The sequence below is a fragment of the Arvicola amphibius genome, chromosome 17 (assembly GCF_903992535.2).
Source record: "Arvicola amphibius chromosome 17, mArvAmp1.2, whole genome shotgun sequence".
In the NCBI taxonomy this organism is placed as follows: domain Eukaryota; kingdom Metazoa; phylum Chordata; class Mammalia; order Rodentia; family Cricetidae; genus Arvicola; species Arvicola amphibius.
In genome coordinates this window covers 13105248-13109083 of record NC_052063.2, presented here as the reverse complement: position 1 = coordinate 13109083, position 3836 = coordinate 13105248, and positions in this window count along the sequence as shown.

Here is a 3836-nt window from a genome sequence, read left to right as displayed (position 1 = left end):
AGATTCAGCAACTTAACCACCATTTTCATATTGGCGTCTCATAAAGAATACGCCAAAACACATGGCTCTATATCTGAGCAACAGCAGGCATATCTCCCCTTCTCCAGCCATGAAACTTGAGCCCGTTTTTTGTTTATTTATTCTATATTTCTTTCAAAACCACCAAAGCTTGCTAGGCTTGATAGCAGAGGAGAGAGGAAAAAAAAAAACAGACTATTACTATCACGTTACTGTGGCGAACAGAACTGTGAAAAACAGAACACTGCCCACTGAAGACACCAGCCAAGCAAACACCAGAAGAACAGATGTGCAAAAGTCCTGAGCCTGCTCAGGTCAAGTGTAAACTGTCTGAAAATGGAGGCCAGAATGTGCTTTCTAGAGTCAGGACTCCAAGGGCCTTGGGAATGTAGATTCCACGGACGTCTTTCAATTCCCTTGTAGAGTGGCTTGCTTAAGGCAGCCTACTGGACTGGAAATGCAGAGAGATGATTCTTTTAGCCTCCAAGGATCCTTTCATAGAGTCATACTCACGAGCTGGAAGACATTGTTACCGTTAGCTCAAAACGGCACAGTGCTAGCCAAGATCTGATTCCTAAAGGACTCAGTATGACTTTTAAAAGGTGATGTCAATCAACCAATCAATAAATAAATATAGATAATATATGGTAGTTAAAACACACACACACACATATATATACATTATTATAGTAAAATTCCCCCTTTCTAAATTTAGAAAGATGTGTATCATTTTATCAACAATTCAGGGTCATTGGTTATTTATTTATTTATTTATTTATTATGTATATAACATTCTGTCTGTGTGTGTGTCTGCGGGCCAGAAGAGGGCACCAGACCTCATTACAGATGGTTGTGAGCCACCATGTGGTTGCCGGGAATTGAACTCAGGACCTTTGGAAGAGCAGGCAATGCTCTTAACCTCTGAGCCATCTCTCAAGCCCCACGTTCATTGGTTTTTGATCAGTTGATGTGACTTTTTGTCAGATTGTATTAGCATAATTTTGCTAGTTGTATTGTCTACTAAAATGTACTGTGTCAGTAATACTTGCCCCGTTCTTAAGAAAGCAACGTATTGTCATTCATTACTTTTAAAATTTTTCTTTTTCTGAGTACATTATTTCATATTGTTTTATTTTTTACCTGTGCCTGTATGAGTAGTTGACACTCATGAGTAGGTGTCTGCAAAAGTCAGAAGAAGGTGCTGGATCTTCTAAGGCTAGAATTACAGGTGACTGTGAGCTAAACCATGTAAGTTCTAGGCACTGACCTACGGTCCTTTGCAAGAAGAGCAAGCACTCTTAACCACTGAGCGACCTCTCTAGCCTTTGGGTTTCCAGAATTTTCTACACTTGGGGCTATAATATTAGCCTTTTTTATATACTGGAAGAGGAATGCTGTTATGGCTCAAGGTGATTTGCTGGCACTATAAACATTACAATCAGAAGTATAATGGGGATTAAAAACAGACTTTTGTGCTTCATTTATGTACACTAAATGTTGACAAATGAAAGACTCTGATTCATACTTACAACAAAATATATTTATGATGTCCATAAATCGTTTTAGTTTTCCATCTTTGCATAATCAAGCGAGATTGCTTAAAGCAGCAAGAGTTTATATGTCAGCTTCCAATCGTTAGGCCCTCCTCTTCTGTAAGGATTCACACAAGCTGAGAGGAAAGCACTGCTTTAGGTGGCCACCTAGAAACCAATCTGGGACAGCGCAGTCACAAAATCATTTATGTTATTGGCAGAATTCGCTCTTTTGTGAGTGAAGACACAGACATTATTCTGTTAACTGGAGGTTACTGTTATAACTGAAAGGCCATCTGCAAGAACTCAGGACAAACGTCAGCTACATGCACTGGACTTAATGCACATAGTTTCTCACGTTATTAAACAGTAAGAAAAATCACTTTAATTTTTCCTAAAAAAACATAGCTTTCATGTTTTGTTTTGTTGTGTGTGTGTGTGTGTGTGTGCCTGTCTGTTTGCCATAGCAATGGCCATGGCATTTGTGGAAACAAAATCATTGGTGTGCATCTTATACTTTGTTTACTAAGTACATCAATTAAACCCAGTAATATATATTTTTATCTATTCATTAGTATTCACTTTCTTTGGACAGTTTTATGATGTTATACAGTGGCATAGCTTGGCATGCTTTATGCTACATTTTCAATGGAAAAACATATATAACTGTGTTGGAATCCTAACACTTGGTGGCAGTAGTAGTTCATCCCAAATCAGTCATCTTTATTCAGAATAAACAGAGACACAAACGTCTTATTTAAAATATATATACAATTTAAATTATAATAGAATTATGTTTCCTCCTTCCCTTTTTCTCCCCCCAGTTCCTTCCATGTACCCACCCTCCAACCCCTGCCATGACACCCCACTCTCAAATCAATAACCCTTCTTTGATTATTATTGTTACATGCACACACATACATACAAACACGCACACATATGTATGCACGTATAGATAAACACAACATGTTGAATGCACTTTTATACTGCATGTATGGTTTCATATATTTCATATATTGTATTGGGTAACCAGTAAGGGCATTAATCTTTGTGACAGGCTAATTCTCCCTGTCCTGACAGTCATTAGCTGCCTGTAGTTCTCCGTCTAAGGATGGGGCCCCCCAAAATACACTCCCTATCACATTAGCCTGCCTACTGATACTGACATACTTCTTCTGGTCTTCTTCATATAGTCATTCCACAGCCAACTTCCTGGTATTTTAACTCTTATGATCCCTATGCTCCCTTTCCTGTGGCGTTCCCAGAACCATAGGTGCAGGTGCTGTGGTACAGATGTATACATTGGGGCTGAGCTCCCCACCATCTATCTCTTCACCTCTGCAGAGTGTGCATTTGCAGTTTTCTCTGATGATCTCCATTTGCTGTAAAAGAGAAATTTCTCGGATGAAGGGTGGTAGCTACATTCATCTATGGGTATAGGGGTAAGAGTTGGGATGTAGTAAGGCATCGTGCTGGTCTGGCAGAGTGGTGAGAGTGGCTTCTCTGGTCAAAATGCAATGAGCAGTTCACTCTGAGGTACCCAGCCCAAAGTGATACATGTACAATACATCCCATACACCCAACGGTCAAGGAACCCTGAAGAAGATGCGGTGGAAGGATTGGAAGAGTCAAAGGCCTAGGAAGTATGCCACAAGATTGAGTCTCTTACATACAACAGGGAAGCTTTACAGAATGGCTGCCTGATCCAGACTGGAATAATTCTAACACCAGGTAGGTGGAGGAAATCTAGTGGGACCCCAAACTTAGATAAAGAACTGTAGAAAATTATCAGTTACTGAGACAGGAAGAATCAGTTTTTCCCCAGAAATAATTTCCCTCATTGGGTTATCTAATACCAAGTAGTCAGCCCTGAAAACATATAAATAATATAAACTTACTCATATGTATACAATTAAGAAAAAAGAAGTGAACATTTGTGAGGGAGTGAGAGAGCTTGGGGGAAATTACTTATTCCTTGGGGATTTGGGATAATATAAAGCTAATTTACAAATTCATGAGGTATGGGTTTTCCCATCTATCAACCATTAAGTCATCTTATAAAGAGATGCTTAATGTTATGATAAATACAGAGAGTGTTTTCTATTCCTATCAAGGCAATGTCCTTAAAAATAAGTGTCATGTGTATAGTGTCATTCAATATCAGCTTTTGAAAATGCTATTAATCTTGCAATAACTAAGGAGTTTCTGAAAATCGAGAAAATAGACAGTATTAATAACACAGGGATAATGTGTGCTTCGTACAGGAACTCAAGGAAGGAAACTGGA